General features: G+C 42.0%; 1 protein-coding gene across 2 annotated transcripts in view; it reads right to left on the bottom strand.

Annotated features, from left to right (window-relative positions):
• ADGRD2 (adhesion G protein-coupled receptor D2) overlaps positions 1-18,636 on the bottom strand; it is a 1,057,913-nt gene that overhangs the window by 370,222 nt on the left and 669,055 nt on the right. The window lies entirely within an intron of this gene.

An 18,636-nucleotide genomic window follows, 5' to 3' on the forward strand; every position in this document is an offset into this window, starting at 1 on the left:
AAAGAGGGGAAGTTCTGTCGCTTCTGTGATTTGGAAGTTTAGACCCTAGAACACTTGCTTGTGATTTGCGGGGGCTCTCGAGGTTCTTCGAATCCATTGCTTTGGTTAGTATATGGTAAATGATGGTATGTCTTCTTGGTAAGAGCTGTGGTACCGTTTGTTGTTGAACCCTGATGATGGCGTGTGCATTGCCGCAATGAGATATATGAATTGGACTATTGAAAACTATTTAGTATGATGTAATATGATTTTAATGAAGGTGCGATCCTATTGAGAGCTATTTGGTTGATGTTTTAATGCGTGCTCTTATTTAATATGTAATGCTTATGCTTATGCAATCCTGCTATGTTTGTGGGACATGTGCACTCTATTACTTGAATATGGATGAATTGTAACAATGATTTTTGAATTAGGCAAGAATGTTAAAATAATGTCACGTGTAACTGATCTCAATGGGTTTTAAGGGTTTTCTGTGGTTTTTGTATTGGTCTTTTGTGTGAAAAGTTGGTTTTAAACTATCACACACAATAAATAAAATAAATAAAAATAAAGATTGAATTGGCACCGATTTATGATTTGTTGGATGCAACGCTAACGACAAGGTTTCGACGTTAGCTGCAGAGAAAATGTGGGAGTGTTGAAAGCAAAGTACAGAATATTTAACAGGGAGTCAATATATTTGCAATAAAGCGAAGGATTGCCTCTCTGTTGCCCTTTACGGCACTCATTGTTTTGCTTTCTCTGTGTCACTGAGAGCCTGCAAGTGAAGCCTCCCCCTCCTCCAACTCTGTTCTGCTTCTTCTGTGAGCTCTTCAGTCGCACAGAGAAAGCAAGACGATGAGGGCTGTAGAACGAAACAGAGGCAGGTCTTTGCTTTATTGCCAATATATTGATTCTCTTTTCAATACCTACTCAATTTGCATTCAAACCTTCTCCAGCATTCATAAATATGTCCTAATTCGACCTTTATAATCTCTGAATCCTGAAAGCCCATCAGGAACTTGCTTCTTTAGGCACCTTAACTGGGCAGTGCTGTGCATACTCACTTTTTAATGGTGAATAGGATTTAAGCACCACCTACATTTGCCATGTACATGTTGTCCCTGCTGATGTCTAAATTCATCAGTGTCAGTGCCGGAATAATGTCTTTCAGTGGTATTGCCGAGCAGTAGTGCTCTTGTAGTTGGTAGACTGCAAGAGTGGGTTTCTTTGACTGGTTATTCTTGAGCACTAGGACCAATCAGCACCAACCAACACACACTGCCAATACCATAAGACTCCAGTGTGCATTGTAAAATGTGGGTACATTTGGGTTATTTACTCCATGTTGTAAATATTCTGTGCAAATTGAAATTAGGTGGTTTTTCATAAATAGGAGGTATTAAAAATAGCCCTTAGTATTACAGTTACCACCACACCTCCGATGATGCACGCTGTATAAATTAGACCCTGTAGGGATTTCTCTGTACATAGACCTGGGTGCACCACTTCCCAACTCAGGAGATTAAAACTACTCAGCTCCCTGCACCACAGAATTGTTGAACATTTGAATAGTGTCTGGTGCAGGTTGGTTTTCTTGCCAAGAATCTGGGGGACATTATATGCACTAGGATAAGCCTGACCCAGAAAACCACAAGCTCAGAGATGTGCCACCATGATGCCAGGACTAGAGGCAACCCACTTGTGTTTCTGGGGTAACATTGTTCTGATGTTCGGATGCTTACAGGAAGCATCCTTGCACTTTGTATGCCCAGTTACTCATGCTTTGAATGTGTCTCCATACAATGACCATTATTTTATTGAAAGTTGTGTTGGATTTTCAGTTAGGATATCTACTTGAAGATACGTTTTACTAAAATGGGATGTCTTCTAAGTCGCATCCTCTCTTCCCTGTAAGACAGAATGGGAGGTCACTGAGCGCAACACAGCTGTAATTTGGAGAGAGGACCTTATCACGTCTTAGACTTGTTAATATTCTATGCTGTAGGTAGAGGATTGCTTTCCTCAATGACTAATTTATGTATTTATTTAATGTGATATAGTTTTATATACAAATAAAATGTTACACATAAATTTAACTAAACAAAATCATATAGTAATGAAAGAAATTCTTAATACATATAAACGTTACAAGAATTAATACATCACATCAGTTATCAGTACAAATTGAGACAGATAAAATGGGTGCATAATAAAAGAAGATAAAATATTTTTAAAAAGGAGGAATGGAGAATAGAAGAAAAATGAAGTAAAATATGTAAGGTAGATATATATGTATAGGTTAAATAAGCAAACCTAAATGCCATCAATCATCATCATGGTCGCTACAATGTTCACAATAGCCCTTCCTGACGTCCCCAGAACGTCAATTAGGGGTAGTAAAAGAATGTTTGAATTTCTAGAATCTGAAATTCAATGACTAATAATAATATTAAAATGTTGGTCTAAGCCTCATTGTCCAAAAAATATATGCCTTCAAATCACTCTGAGTTGAGATCTCCTTCTGTCCTAGGCATTAATGGGGGGTTTCCCTATTCAGGAAGGTTACATATAAAATGTAACACTTTGCAGACATCAGACATGAATTGTTTTTTTACCTTTTTCAGCCCAGTCACCAGAAGGCTTTGACAGGAGACGCTCGGTCACTTTTGAATGACCTTTTGGCATGCACCAGACCCGTTCACCAAGAGGAGGACCAGGAAGTGCATTGAGTGCATGCTTATTTGGTGCATGCGTATTCTCCAATTTGGAATCTGGTGCAGACAGTATGGGTCGCCTTCAACAGCTCTTCTGAATGAGGAATTATGAGACCCGAGACACATACCTGATAATGAGGACCCTGGTGCATCTGGAACTAAGGACAACTTGGGGGAATGGATGTTCAACCCGTATAATCAATTAAATGGTTGCCCTTACATCAAGTGTCAAATTACCCTCAAGCAGGTCCATGTACCAAAATAGATAATGATAGTGAAGTGTTATTTATATAGCACCTTCATCCAAAGCGTTCCTTGTAGGATCAAAATGAAGGTTGAATGTCCTTGTCCTTCATTTTCTGCAAATGGTTTTTTTTCTTCAATCAAATATGCCAAGATAAATATATTTTTCTCTGAATATGGAAACATGCATCGATTGTGACTGGTACCGCTACAATGACTTGTTGCTCATTACTGCACAATATTAGGTAAGGATCCTGGATATTACAGAGATAGCTCATTCCGAAGAATGGGCCATAGATTGGGAGGTCCCATGGGATTGGTATCAGAGTGCTCTATATTTCTCAGGCTATGCAAAGTCATCCATTCATCACAAGCAATGGAAAGAGATCATTTTAAAGATCTGATCCATGTTAGAATGTTGACTGACTACCAAGTAGACCCAAATTCTAAACACCTTAAATTTGGGGATAACTTTGTGAAGGATCTAAGAAGTACATCAACACCTTCACTTCACTGATGAAAGCCTAATCCTCGCTTTGAAAGGTATTGCTTCCTTGGCTTTCTTCCTGGGCTCAGAGAGGTGGAAGTCTTGGTTTGGCCCATTCCTCTTATGTTTGTTCTTCAAGCTTCTTTTGAGCAAGAGAAACTGAAATTCTTCTCAACCGTCCTATCTGGTCCTATTCCCCAACGAGTGCAATCAGAAGTAGGCATATTTGCCAGAGATCCCAGGCTGTGTGACTCAGGATAAGCAATTGTTCGATCAAAAATCTGGCAGGTCTAAGACATCACTGATGTATGTACAACTAGGCCGGGATATCAACAGATACCTGTGTTCTGGAATCTAAGCAGGTGTTCCAAATAGACTGCGATTCTGTATGATTCAACTAAGAACGACCTTCCCTTTTCACTTGCAGGGCTGACATCTCAAGAGATTAAAGCTTAATCAGCAAAGAAAGTATTAGAAAGGACAATGCTTCTCCCCAATGGGTTCATTAGCAGTAGATTTTTGGTTAAAAAAAAGGACACGGGTTCTCCGGGTTATCATCTGGTTATCATCGTAAGGGATTTAAATGGTTCCCTAATCTGGAGGCACTATAAGAGGAAAACTATTGTGCTCATTCAGGTGCGTTGAGGCCTGAATCTGAAAAATTCTTATTTCACAGTTCTGATTTTTGGGCCCCACAGACCTTTTCTTCGTTCTTATAGAAATCATTTGGGTTTCTTCATTTGACAGCTTTACATCATTGTCTTGCGATAAAGTTTCCAAGGTCATCTACCTCAATAAAATGTTATTAATTACCTACAACGTTTAAGAAAGGTGTTCTTATTGTCAAAGGCCAGTTGACCCTTTGCAGTCACTGGGCTTCCTAATAAATTGGGAGATGTTTCTGGCGGTGAACACTTTAGACTGGTCTCTTGGGATCCCATCCTCAAGGGTATGAGCCAATAAACACCAAATCGCTAGAAATCTCAGGGGACGTGAGCAATATCCCTCAGGGACCTGGCCTGGATTATTGCTCTAGAGTCCTCTTCAATTCAGATGATATTTCTAGGCCCATCTGTTTTGTAAAGGGTTGAAGCATCTGGTGATCATATGCCTCAAAAGGGGTTATTATGACACTCCTGTGGGCCTCTCTGTCAGTGGACAGAAAAGAAGAGCTTAAACTGGAGGCTCCTGAACATGGACTCATGGACAGACACTCTGTGTTTGGTTCAGCCCCAGATTTGCTGTTAGAAGCTGATGTAAGACATCTAGTGTGGGGTGCACAATGTGGTTCATTGTTTACCTCTGTCATCAGGGGAGCTTTCAGAGCACATCAGTTGTTTAGAGATGCTTGCAAGCTCTTTAAATATCTGGAGATTTGCAAAGCCCCCGGTGCATCGTAAAGCTTGACTATCAATCGCCTGTGAAGGACCAAATCCAATGTGTGCTCAAATCTGGCAAAGTCCCTTATGGAATTGTGCTACTGTCTTTAAACCTGGGTCCACTGGTCTCTCAGAGGCACCTGGATCCCATGCAGGAAAATAGGACGGGCATATTACATTTTTAGACACATTTGTTTAACGGAAGCCCTTCCCCTACGCAAGCAGCCTGTACCATGGCATTTACTATGTGGATTACAGAGGCAGAAATAACAACAGATGAGGCATTCAATCTATCTTGTAGGATGGTCATCTCTTCCTGTCTCTGCTGTAAGATGGGTCTGACAATCTGGAGTTGTCTTTGCAGGAGATATTAGCAGACCTAGCAATGGTTAATTGTTCAATATCATACCAGAGACTTTGGAATGTACCCATTCCGAGTATTTCATTTTGTATATTTTCTCCCTGTGGTTGTACTTTCTTCCTGACTCGATGTACATAAAATGACTATCCTATGTTCCAAAACCTCTAGAAATATGTGCAGCATCATATCGTACAGCACATTCGGCAATGTGAATTACGAACTAAGGATGTGAACATGCCCTGCCACTGCTCTTTATTACTATAGGAAAGTCTCTTTGGCCAGGCTCTTCCTCTACTCTACAGTTTTGGATTAAAAGGAATCGTCAATTTGGCCAGGATGTAAATCCTAATGCATCAAACACGCTTAAGGGGATCTATGCGATATTAACGAAAACCAAAACACTGAATCACATTGACAGTGATTCGATATTTGTTTTAAAGGCACTAACCACCTACCCCAACATATTTTAGGACTGGTGCAATTATATAATCAAACACCAGTCCTAGAAAATTTGGGGAAAATGTTTGATAGTTCCTTTAAAAAATATATGAATCAATTTCAGTGTTTGGTTTTCGTTGATATCACTGGATACCTTTTAAGGCAGGAGCTCGCCTGAAGGGCATTCCCAGGTCAGCATAAGCAGCTATTTTTCCATGTGCCTTAGTGAAAAACTATTGTGCAAACATCTGCCGAAGTTCTGTGTAGACCTTGAACTTACCTCATGGGAAACCTCTCTGCAATGCTGCGCATTTCTGAATCATCATAGACATTATGATGAAGGGTCATGATTTTAATAATGGCACAGAGGTGAGCACTATCCCACCACTTCAGCCCCTCCTGAAATACTTGATTTATTTTGTTTCAGCTTGCAAGAGCCCACGCTTATCAGCTGGAGTCTGTGAATGTGAGGTGGATTTGGTGGTTGGTGACGTTATTGATTTTCAGACCAAGTGTTTAGTCAAGACTTTTCTCAGTGTCTTTTAGTAAAACAGAGAGAAGCTTTTGGGAAGGGCCTTCTTTATTATTAGATATCATTGGTGTAGGCATAGAGGTAGGTGGAGCCATGGGCTAGAGGGAGGATTCCTGGGAGATGTCTTTTCTTTTCTTTCTTCTGTAGGATAGTGTAAGGAGTGAAGCATATCACTGACCTCCACACCAACAACAAAATCATGGCTCATCGAAGAGACAGAATTTAAAAAGACATTAGAAAATATATATATTCTGCCTGCAACCTAATATAATGAGGAAATGTAAGACAATTGGGAAAGTTTCTATGTATTTTAACACTATCCGTCATACCTTTGATAGGAACTGAGTGTATCCCCTTTTTTGCAGAAGGTGGGGGCAGCAGCTATTGTCCCCCTTTTGAATCTGGTTCTATTTAGTGTACAGTGATGTTTGTTAACAAATAGGGTTCGATGTGCTTGAGTTTTAATAATTGAGTTTTACAAATGGCCTTTTCAATCAAGAAAAGGTGAACATGGCAAATTCCTCTGCAGTTCTCTAAATGAAGTTTAAAAAAGCTCGAGTTTTTCAAAGTCATGTTTTTAAAACAATCCATCTTTGTAGTGATTCACAATATACTATGTGTCTTCTTTACAATTGGCTGTTGATATTCAGAAACATCGATGAAATAGAAAAATTGTGAATTTCACACATCGTCACCACTGTAACATTTCCAAACTCATTGATTCTAGCAATCAAAAAGGTCGGGGTTCAGGTTTGGTTTTTGTTGATATATTTTAAGAGTGAAGTTGGGAAATATTTGAAATGTTTACAGTTTATCTGTTCACCTTTGTTATGTTGTGTTTTGGTGCAATGTCTGATCAATCATGTGTAAGCCAAAAGGCTTCGGCTCTCTACTGCAGTGACCCAAAGATGTCCACTGAACTGGATGGAGTAAGAAGAAAAGTCAGCCTGGGCCTTCGCTGAACTCAAAACAGCTGCTAGAGGAGATTCTGGGAGAAAGACCTGACACCCTGGCACACTCATAGCATGTGTGGCACAGCCCTGTTAGGTAGGGTGCTCTAGTAAAGTCATTGGACATTTTGGACATTTTTTGGCACAATCATTGCATTTTTAGCATAAATCAGAAACATTGGCGTGGTACTTTTCTCAGTGTGCAGTGGTACACATTCTGCACAGTGATGGGTGATTTTAAAACAGTGATGATTCATGTTGCCACACGTTTGATACCTTGATGTAATAAAGAAATATTGTTCATACAGTTGTAGTACAGCAGCAAGGTACTTTGGCGGAGATTGATAACGTCAATTTGTGTTTTTATATAAACTGGTGTCTGCAACCTACAACTTATGTGCTATGACTCCCATGATCCTTCAACATTGAAAATGATGTCTATGGATTATGGGATTCGTAGTCCAAAACATCCGGTGACCAAAACGTTGTAGATACGCACTATAGCGCTTACGATTTCTATTTTGCCAGTTGAAGTGATGTTACTGTTGCTAAATTCAATGGTCCTATGTCACCCTCATTTCATTGGTATTAACAGGTTTCGAACATTTGACTGTCTGGTTGCATAGATATCCCAGAAGTAAATGCATCAACCTATTGAGCTATCTGAAGAGCTCAAATAACAGAAAGGTATTGTGGAAAAGTCAGATTACATTCTAGACCAGTTCTGCTACACTCATGGCATGTTACGACATGTTGATGATATTGGTTGAATCAGGTCAAGCACAGTGAACCGAAATGTGCTTACAATGGCATCATTTTACACAGTACGTGGGATTTACATCTGGCTTAAAGTAACCCCTAAAAGAAGTTATAAGGATATTGCAAGTTACGATGGAGCCCTGTGACCCAATAGAAGAACATTATAAGGCCACGGAACTCAGAGATGAGTTGCAGTAATATTTGAACATATGGAAAGTGATATTTTATTCTTATAACATATATTCATACGCTGTCATTCCCTTTAATAACCAGCCTCTTGCTTAATATAATTTAAGAGATCTTCCAGTTGTCAATACATATATTCAATGTACAATTAGTTTGGATTTAATAAAAAAGCTAACATGGAGCTTGTAATGTGTTGTACAAAAACAGTTGAAGCAAGCAGTTTAATAAAATGCACTGAAACATGTTTTGTTTTGTATATAAACTAATAACTTGAAGATGATTCTTGCTCCCATGTGTTATATTTCTGGGTCCAGATTCTCAAAACCTTTTTTGGTGCAAGTGAGGATATGGACCAGCACTTCACTTCGCAAAGGGCATCTGAATGAGTGCATCTTATATGTCTTTTTTTTTCACCCCTTTGTGCATTTGTGAAAATAAAGGGGCATTTCTGGCCATTTTAAAAGCACATCCTCAATTCACAAACGGGATACACTTATAAATGCCCTGAAATGAGGGTCATCCCCTAAGCCTTTTGAAAGAGGTGTAGGGAGAGGCACAAATCATGGCAGGGTCCTTTCTGATTTTTTTTTAGGTGTGACAGCCGTGGTTTAACCTGCGGATGTCATACTTGCATTCCCATCCCCAAACGGGGATGAGAATTATTTTATTTTTCTTGGGTATGTCACAGAGACGGGCCCTTTAACGCCCCATTTTGGTGAAATGCACTCCCAGCAACCACGTGGCTTCTGGGAGCCTGTCACACATTAGTTTCAGGAGCGTGCTTCCGAAACTAATGTAGGAGAAGGGACTGGATATTGCATCTTTGCCCTATTGTCCAGCCCTTCCCGAAAGGCTCAGGTCACCTTAGTGAATAAGGTGATCTGAGCATTTCTGAAAGCAGCGCAAATGAAACGCGCACATTCTCTGCGCTCCTTTCATTTGTGCTGCTTTTCGAGAATCACCTCACAGCAGTTCACAAAATGAACAATGTACCATAAAGAGCTCCTTATCACGTAATGACTGCAAATTGTCAAGGAAAAATAAATTGCAAGAAAGGAATTTCAAAAGCTTGTCACAGCCTTACTTAAAGGCTGCAGTGACAGCTGGAATTCGGATCTATGCAGGTTTGCAGATTTCATTTGCTCGATTTTGATACATTTTTTTACTACAAACAGTGGGTGGGAGGCCCGCACATTCCCCTCTTCAACTCCTCAACCTCCCTTACTATATACCTTAGCCCAACGTACCATAGACTTGTTTGTGGTAAACGAAAGCAGCAATACATGGGGCAAAAATGAATGCAGGGAATTTGCCATTCAGCAAAAGTGTGTAATACCTGGAACTGTGATCTCAAGCAGCAGGCATGAGGCCATCACAACTGAAGTGTAATAAATGATTGTGCAGGAGTAGTACACTAGAGTAGGGACTATACTGCACTGATGCTCTCTAATAAGGACAAACCCAGTGTGTGGGAAGCGGCCTCAGCGTGAAACCTGTTGCAGAGAGAGGTGCGGCTTGACACGCTCACACGCGTACGTGGGTCCTTTCCTCAAGTCTCCATCTTGTAATTGGAACTCGACAGAGGAGACGGAGCGGAGACGAGAGTGGAGCGAGCGAGTGAGCAGGAAGCCTCGCGCTGGGAGATTAAGGCGAGCAAGGCTAACATAGCAGCCAGCAGGTGAGAAGCAGGTTTAGAGCCAGAAGAATGGAAGCACGCGGAAGCTAGCCGAGCCGCGTCCAGCTGTGGAATCTCTTTCCCTGCTGTAATACAGCGCGGCGTGGCGGCTCCCTGTGGCTTCTTGTGGCTCCCTGCAGTAACGGTTCCTTGCAGCCTTTAATCTCAGTACGCGGCCAGTTGCTGTGGTACTAGGTGGTAGGCGCCCCCTGTGAAAGGAGCCCCCCCCACTGAAAGAGGTGGTCTCTGCTTAGATAGGTAATTACAGTGACCTCCTTTAGAGCGAGCCTGCGAAGGCCGTTTGCGGGGTGAATAAATACATAAATCTCTGGCTAATTCAGAACAATCCATTGCCATTGAAGTGGGCTGGAGTTGACCCTGAGAAGAAGGGAAACCTGTGAGTTTCTCCTGGAGACTGCGGGCTGTGGCCTTTGATCCGGGCTTGTAAGCTCCCCGGGTCACTATACTGGTGGGGGGGGTGCCAGAAAAAGGTGGGAAATTCAATCTAGTTACCTCACCAGTGCAGACCTAGAGGTAAACCATTCCCGCCCACTAGCAGCAGCCCTTACGATCTCACTTGCCTGGACTGACCTGCACTTACTGGATATAAACTCTTGAAGTGAATTGAGCCATAACGTAGACATGCAGCGGGGAAGAAGAGCACTCAACTCGATCTATAATCTACGTAAAAGTAAGTCCCAACCCATAATGGAACCCAAGGAATCCCATAAGAATGGGGGCAAACCCAAAAAGAACACCAAATATGCTCTTCCGGTGGTGCAAGGGGCCATAACTGAGTTTTTTCCTGTGAATCCACCCCCGGCCACGAATTCCACTGTAATTGAGGAAACAGTCGTACCGATAGATAGTGGCGGCATTTCTTTAAACACCTCCAATTTCGACGACATAGACAATAATTCCCTCTTAGACCTCTGTCTAACGATACAGAGAGGGATGCGAGCACAAACTCCCCAGAGGTCATCCAGTGGCATAACGCCTTTAAAAGAAAACAGCATGAATAGTGTCTCGGGGGAGCATACTGGTGGGGGAACCAGCAGACGTTTGTCTGCTTCTCCTAATCTGGTAATGGCGTCGATGGAGGATGAACCGGATAATGAGATGGAAGATAATATCGAATCACAGCCAAGCTCATTACAGATAACTGAGCTACAATCATTGGTGGCTGCTCTCCAATTTGCCCTTAAAATACTCCTACAAATGTCGGGGCGCATCTTGGCCAATACTAATTGCATCACATTGGCTTTAGGGCAAAAGGATCTCCTCCGAGAAGAGGCAGAAATTAATCTATCTGATGCATTACAGACAGTCGAGGAGATTGACGAGCAGGATGATGTGGCGGAGGGGGGTGAAGCACAATATGTGCCCAACAGCGACAGCATAATTGAAGAAATCTGATGATCAAGAGCATGAGCAAAGCCCCCGGTGTCCTACCACACGGAAACAACGAAGATTAGCAAAAAAGGCACTTAGAAATAAGTCAGCTGCAAAAGGTGCTCAACCACTTATAACAGTTCCCAAACCGGCACCAGAGACCCGCTCAAAAAAGGCCAGGAAAAGACTGGTGAGAGCAGCTCAAAGGGCGGCAAAGGCAAAAGGCCCTCTAACAGACTGGCTGATACCCGAAGAGAAGTCAACGGGAATGGACCTAAATGAAGTTTCAGTTATGTCCTCTGAACCTGATCTGGAAACTAGTATGGATATGCAGCCGGAGCATCTCCCTGAAATACGGGCGGTGGAAAAACCTGCCGAGCCCTTACCATCGGACCCGAAGAAGGCAGTGAAGGACATAAATACAAATCGTATCTGTTTCATAAAGAATGTGTATCCTAGTGACACAAATCCCTGGTTGTCACGCTCGGAGTTATTAGCAAGAATATATCACATACCTCAACTTCGTGTCCTAAAATCTGAGGATTTTCTATTCATTGAACCCCTGTCGGGCCCTAACCCTAATGTCTCTGCCTTACATTGCATTTTTCCAACTACGGCGCAACTCATCAGAAAATATAAAGAAGATCTGAATGCAGTGGACATTGACATTGATGTGGACCCGCTGGAGAAGGTACCCTCGGCCGATCCAGAGGACACTATGGCAACAGCTCCTGCGGCTAATGTGCTCAAATCTGGGGGAGGGGACAATCCTGCTCTAGTCGAAATACAGCAAGCCCTGAAGTCACTTCTTGAATCCATTCCGCAACTGTTACAGAACCATTGATGTTTGTCTTTACTTTCTTGGAACTGCAGAGGCTTCTCCCATCTCTTAAGGTCGGAGGGCTCTGTAGACTTGCTGTCCCAACATAGTTGCATATGTCTACAAGAGACATGGTCTCTTGACCTTTTACTGTTAGATGGTTTTGTTATACATCAAGCGTTTGCTAAACGGGGCAGTAAGGGGCGTCCATATGGTGGTTTACTTACTGCGGTAATGGACACGTTTATGTCCCAAAAGATTCAATGTAAATCTGAGGAGCTGCTGTTGGCAGTAGAGGTCGAATATTATGATGAAAATCGCTCGGGAAGGTTTCTTCTAATCAATCTGTATAATCCCCTGGAGAACAGTTTCGGGACTCACTCCAAGAGGCAATACAAGACCTATTGTCTTCTTGGCTGTTAAGAACGGGCAATGCCGCTGTGGTGATTATGGAGGATTTTAATTGCCATATGACGGACGAGACACTTATATCCTCCAACCCTGATCTTAATGCAAGGTGCTGGATTTCCCATGGAAAGAGGGAGGTTGAAGGATTAGGCTGGCTGCAATTGTTTGGAGCCTGGGATATGGCTATGATTAATGGCCGTACTCTGTGAGATCGGCCGGGGAGACACACTTGGGCGAGTGGATCATCAATGAGCACATTAGATTATATATTCATGTCCCCCGAGATGCAGAGTAGAGTAAGCGATATGACAGTTAATCCTAATATATGGAGCGACCATGCATCGCTACAGTGTACATTCAGCATTCCTATATCAACTTCCTCACCTGCTAACATGGGTACCATTCAAGCCAACTGCGCAGGATCTAGAATAGTGTGGTCTGAGAAGAACATAAGATTGGCCACTGAAGCTCTTGAACCTATTTTAGTTTGGGGCTTCTGTGACTTCAAACTTATGACGCCAAAAGAAATCGAAGACTGGATATCAGGATTCTCAGGTCAGCATGCCACGGCCAACAAGGGACATATGCTAAAAATTGGGGGTGCTATACTTCTCTTTAACAGGGAAATCAGGGATGCCAAGAGAGAGCTAAGAACGGCGATTCGAGGCCTGAAACATATGAACTTATCTGGAGCTCTATACCGCGAAAAATTAAGAAATATCAAAAACTGTTATAAAGCGGATATTAAGAACATTAAGATAATAGAGAAAAACACCAGATATCAGCAGCTGATACAAACGATTTTCACTAGAAATTCTCGTAGCATTTGGTCACTACTAAATGAGAATAGAGAGAAGGTTAAAGGCCCCTTAATTAACCCAATAAGTGAGGAGACATGGGTAAAATTCCTACTAAGCCGAAATTCAGGGGGAGTGGAAACCATGAGTAGAGTACTGGAGAAGGCTCCTATCCACCTGCCTTTCGATGTATCAGTAGAGGCAATACTGAATAAAATAGCTGCCCTTAAGTCCTCTAGAGCCCCTGGCCCTAATGGGCTAGCTAACGTAGTGATCAAGAACCATCCCCTTTTTTGGGCCGACGTGTTCTCTCTACTATTCAATAAGATTCTAGTGCAGGGGATAATTCCCTGGTCCTGGCAGACAGCTATTCTCATACCTGTATTTAAAAAAGGCAGCCGTTCTGACCCTAATAATTACAGGCTTCTATCCATGCTTGATATTTCAGGTAAACTTTTTGCCTCACTATTGCTTAGTGAGATGCAGAAATGGGTAGAAAATGCCAAAATACTCAGCAGATTCCAATGCGGCTTTAGACAGGATTTTTCCACCTCACATAACCTCTTGGTTATGGAAATACTCCGTACACGGGCGCTTAGTAAGGGGCAGCCCCCGTTGTACGCCCTCTACATCGACTTTAAGGCCGCATTTGACTCCATCCCTCGTGAGAGGCTATGGACTAAGCTAGAGAAATTGGGATGTCCGCCAGGTATATTATATTACCTTAGATTACTCCATCAAAATACTACGGCGCACCTGGAATTAGATCAGGAAGGAAATATGACCAGAAATGTGATCCAAGATAGGGGGGTAAAGCAGGGCTGCATCACTGCACCCCTTATTTATAATCTATATGTGTACGACATTCCTGCAGTATTAGCTGAGGTTGATAATTGCCCTCCTAAAATTGGTGAAGCATTGTGTGTCGTATTAGCATATGCGGATGATCTGGTTGACTTTGACAATACCATAGGTGGTTTGAGGTGTTCCGCTTCTGCCCTATTGGATTATGCCAGGACAAATGGATTGACAATCAATCTGGACAAAACAAAAGTCCTTAGATTCACGAGAAGAAGAGTATCGCGAGTGAACCTGATAGTACATGAAAATCTTATACCCTATGCTCCATCCTATCGCTACCTAGGAGTTGAAATTGAGCCTCTTGGCGATTACTTACTCTGTAGACAGGGTCGCATTACTAGGGCCATGCAAGCTATAGCATTAATTTCCTCCCTTACAAACAAGCAGGGTGGCTTTACCCTCTGGGGAACCCGCCACCTTTATATTCAAGTGTTTGCCCCATGATCATACATGGCCTTGAGTCACTGCAGACATTAGACCTAGTGTGGCTGCAAGTGCTGGAGGGCAAGTTCTGGCGACGGATATTGGGGCTACCCCCAGGGGTCCCTATGGCCCTGATCAGACTTGAACTGGGTCTTCCCTCTCTGAAGGCAATGGTATTGAAGAAAAGAGCAGGGTTTTACCTTAAGATGATAGGTGGCACTATGAACCCCTTATTAACTGTGATACATCAGGAGGTGACCAAAAAATATACTACTTCGCCCCTACATAAAGATATGACCAAATTTCTCGTAGATATTGGATGGACACATAGAGGGGCTACCGTCACCAAGGAAACCTTAAATGCACTAGGAAAAAAAGTGGACCTCTGGGATTGGCTCGAGAACTTTACCCACATAGGTAGCCTTAAGACACACCATTTTGTGAAATATAGATTATACAATTTTATGAAACCGCAAGCCTATTTATACCTATGCCCCTCGAGAAGACTTAGACGCTTCATCATACTGTTTCGACTGGAGCAATTGCCTACTTTGCATAGCAGAGGAGCATGGGATAATATCCCGGCTGCTGAGCGTATATGCCGTCTTTGTAAATCTTCAGAATGTCCGGAGACAGCCAGACATCTTCTTACGGAATGTCTGACTTTGAAGAATGCAATCTTACGCTATCTGGGTGAATTCATGCACGATCCTACAACTATATGCGAAATGCCATTCTGGCTATATTGCACTAACACCTGCAATATGCACTTATTCATTGCATTATATAATGTCTGGCAACAGGTCGAACTTAGCCTGGCCGTGGACTGTAACTATTCCAAATACTGGGGATATCAAGGAATACACTGAGTACTTTTTATGAGATAGAAATTGATTATGGTCTAAAAATAATCACTTCAATGACATCCGAGATGCAAGTTGGTCTATGTAATACATTTATACATGAACTTCTGTAAATAGCATAAGGAAAGATGTTTAACTGTCCTTTTTAGTTGATTTTTATATTGTTATTAATTCATGTTTTTTGCATATTTATGATCTGAGTATAATGTTTGTAATTCGTAATATGTGTAAAGTTTGAATTTATTTTCAATCTATACCACATTAAAGAATTATTATGTAGTGATGTCATTTCCTTATTACAAGTCAGTAGTGATGTCACAAGAAGCCTGTAATAAGAACATTATTTTCAGGCTTTTATTTGGGAAATGGGGGCTGGTAACATAAATAGTCTCAGTTTAGCAAGCACGCAGACCCGTGCTCTATACACGTTGCTCTCATCAGATGAATCTGCATGGGCACGAGCTAAATGGTCATCCCGCAAATGAGTAGTTCACTAGCCGCTAAGGAGAAATTAATTTGCCCAAGAGCCACTGGAAGGTTTTTGGTCCAAATATTGCTTTATTGGCTAATCAGCCTGATTTCACCTCACTGCCACCAGACACAGGGGCAAAAACCAATCAATTTGTACTGAAAACAAATTGACTTGTTAAGGAAAAAAAAATATTCTTTAACAAGACATGGGGCCCATTACAGGATTGGTGGTATCTCCGTCGAGATAACACCAAACTATTACCGCCAGAATACAAGCGGTTGTGGTCAGTGTTAGTCTCCATTAATTGGACTCCATGGGTAATTTTTGGTGGAATTACTGTGGTGGCAATTCTGCCGAAATTAGGCAGAAAGGTGGCGGATTTACCTCCAGCTCATACACTTCTAGTTGGGCGGAGCCGTAATGCAGCGGTACATGGTTATACCACTGGCTTTTACCCGCACAGCCCTACTTGTAATGAGTCTTTAAAAACCGTCAATGTGTGACAAATTGAAATAGATTCCACCTTTTGTTACAAATACATGAATAAAGTCAAGTCATTTCCTATTTGCTCATCTCAGTCTGCCACCAAATAATCCCCATTGTACCTTGTGTCAAACTACCACATTTTTCAGATCCTAAATTCCATTCACTATTGCGAGAACAAAAAGTTATTATCCCACTTCTACTGGCTATAGTGAAGTAAATGCTACTCGCTAAGACTCAGAATTAGCCCTGTGGTTTGGCCACCGGAAAGAACCCACAGATACTGTGACCAGTCAGTCGGCTCTTTCCAGCCATTTAGACCTGTCATCAGTAAGTCTCCATCTGCACTTAGCCAAATACTGGCAATTACTGGCAATTTCACGGCATGACCACTCTGAATCCGGTGGGCTACGTGCTGAAACTCAATCGCTCAAATCAGCAATTAGCAATGACTGCATTGTCTGCTGATATTGGAACTCCCACTGCTAATCATTATGGTCTATTGCTAAACCCGGGTAAAAGCCTCCAGAATGATGCAAGTTTTTTGGAATTGGAATAATCTTTCCTGATGTCCTGGAGTGATTTTGCCAATGTGCTGGTTTTCGGCATCCTTACAGTAGCTTTCCATGATCAGGGCATTGAAAAAGTGGTTGTTGCTGTTTGTCAATTGCAGACATTTTGACCAGAACATCTCTTTCAGCATCGGGCCCAGAATGTGTCTGTCACTAGAGCGGCTGCCTGTGACAGAAAACCATCTCTGTATTGCTTTCAATATCTTCATTCGGCAAGCTCTGAAAAGAGCGGCAAAAATGTGGGAGGAGCTATTAATGATTTGGTGCCTTGAGGGTCATTGAAGTGATAAAAAGGCAAACTCTGCATATCCCTCTCTCATATCATCAACAGCTATAGGAGGAATCAATGATGCAGACCGAATGATGCAGTTATTGCAGTTTTGAAGTTCACGTCTCTTAAAACAACCTCACAGAAATACAGCTATAACAGCAACACCAGAGTTGTATTGGTGACTGAGGAGTTTAAGTTACGGCAAGAAGGAGCATTTCCTATTTATTAAGTACAGTCGCCTTCAAGTCACCAAGCTACGTACCGGAGAAACTCACCATCAGAAGCCAGGACACATGCAGACTTAAAATCTGCTGATTCAAAAAGGAAAGGACCAGGAAACAAGCCTTCTCTGCAACACTATGGAGCCTCCTTCCCGTCAGCATCAGACTCGCCCCCACGCTCCTGCAGTTCAGAAAATAACTCAAGACCCTCCTCTTCAAGGAGTCTCTCCTGCTCAACACCTAGGCTATCACCTTGACCACCCCATGCCACCTGACTCATTAGATGCCCTATGCCACTGTGTACAGCTGTACCCCTCCTCTGTGCACCCCTGTATCCTTCCCCTTTGCTGTATATCTGTTCTGTTGTCATCTCTGAATAGCGCTCCATGATGCATATGTACTGTTGTGTAGCTCTGTAAAGCGCTCCATTATGTATCTGTACTGTTGTAAACCTCTGTACAGTGCTCCATTGTGTATCTGTTTTGTTGTACACCTCTGTAAAACACTCTATTGCTTCTCGAAGCTATGTCCACGCTTAATGAATTCCAGAATGAACTTTGGAAAAAAAATCTGTATTTTATTTGTCATTTTATGACACTAGTCCATTCCATAACAAAGTACTTTCTTTTCTGTGTTTTTTCTTTCTCTTCTCTCTCTCTCTTTTTCTTCTCTCTTTTGTAAATACGAATCGTATCTAATTCTTTGCACAGTTGTATGGACTTTTTATACTTTGTATGGGCTAAAGGTTTTCAAAGAGGAAACCAAATAAGCCAATGAAAAATAAATAAATAATAATATTATCAACTTTGCTCAAACTGTGCAACTTCACAATGCACTAAGACAAGAAAGAGTCCTGCTGTGGCCCACAACACTGTCCCACATTAGCCTGTTAGGTGGCCCTATGGACATTTCCATGAGGATGGTAAAACAGGGTGAGGGGTTATTTGAAGAAATCACAGGGAAGGCAATGGCATATCTAATATGTATGCAAGGCTCGCAAGCAAATATGCCCATGGCCCACCGACCCGTTGTAAGACAAACATAACACAACATTGTCACCAATATGAAAACGCGGTTGCCCATTACCAATGGAAAAAGATGTCAAATGTTCTTCCTCAATTGAGAAACCATAGCATAGCTACAGCTCAAAGGCACCACCACCGCATAACAGTGACTGAAAACAAAGGAAAGATTTAGACAACCCTATATTGTTGATAAAGAAAAACTCTACTTTGGGTCTTGGTCTGTATTGTAAAAAGGTCCACGCCCTTTTTCCCACCTTTTTCCCCGGTTGATAAATTGAGTACCACATTGTGGTAAGGAGGCTAATAAGCAACATCTCACTGA

This window comes from Ambystoma mexicanum, chromosome 8 (assembly GCF_040938575.1).
Source record: "Ambystoma mexicanum isolate Mex_15411 chromosome 8, UKY_AmexF1_1, whole genome shotgun sequence".
NCBI classification, from domain to species: Eukaryota; Metazoa; Chordata; class Amphibia; order Caudata; family Ambystomatidae; genus Ambystoma; species Ambystoma mexicanum.